Source organism: Ailuropoda melanoleuca, unplaced genomic scaffold, assembly GCF_002007445.2.
Source record: "Ailuropoda melanoleuca isolate Jingjing unplaced genomic scaffold, ASM200744v2 unplaced-scaffold52481, whole genome shotgun sequence".
In the NCBI taxonomy this organism is placed as follows: domain Eukaryota; kingdom Metazoa; phylum Chordata; class Mammalia; order Carnivora; family Ursidae; genus Ailuropoda; species Ailuropoda melanoleuca.
Window position 1 is genome coordinate 1 of NW_023225483.1, and position 754 is coordinate 754.

Genomic DNA, 754 nt, shown 5'->3' on the forward strand with positions numbered 1-754 from the left:
GTGCCATGTGCAGCATGAGGGGCTGCCCGAGCCCCTCACACTGAGATGGGGTAAGGAGGGGATTGGGGTAGAGCCTCTTCCCAGGGAAGGCAGAAGGCCTTCTGGAGAATTTCAGCAGGGTTGGGACTCTTGCCAGAACTCTGGGCCCCTCACCTTGCCTTCCCTTTCCAGAGCCGCCTCCTCAGCCCACCATCACCATCCCCATCACATGGATCATCGCTGGTCTGGTTCTCCTTACGGTCACTGTGGTGATTGGAGCTGTGATCTGGAAGATGAAGCGCTCAGGTAGGAAACAGAGCGGGGGGATCTGAGTTTTCTTGTCCCACTGGTGGGGTTATTAGGTAGAGATTGTCCTGCCTTGTTACTGGGAGGTACCGTCCTCACACATGGCCTTGCGCACTCTGGAGCTGATCTCTAACACTCAGTGTGTAGCAAACACTTGTGAAAACGAAGGACACATTTTCATCCTCGTAATTCTGGTGATGGGGACCTGATTCCCAGCAGTCACGGGACACCGGACGGAGAGGAAGGTCCCTACTGAGGACAGACCTCCAGCAAGTCAGGTGGCCCAGTGACCCCACACCTCTTTCTTCCTGTTTTCCTGATCCTGTCCTGGTCCCCAGTCACAATTCTGCAAACTTCGTTTAGGGCCAGCACTAGGAGCTTCCCCTAGGATCTCATGGCCCAGGCCTGTCCCAGGCCTCTGACATGATATTTTCTTCCCACAGGAGGAAAAGGACCGAGTTACTCTCAC

At 55.2% G+C, this 754-nt stretch overlaps 1 long non-coding RNA gene across 1 annotated transcript; it reads left to right on the forward strand.

Moving 5' to 3' along the window:
• On the forward strand, positions 1–754 carry LOC117799552. The gene is made up of 3 exons (XR_004622984.1): positions 1–50; positions 172–285; positions 729–754. It is a non-coding gene; the product is annotated as an uncharacterized LOC117799552 (long non-coding RNA).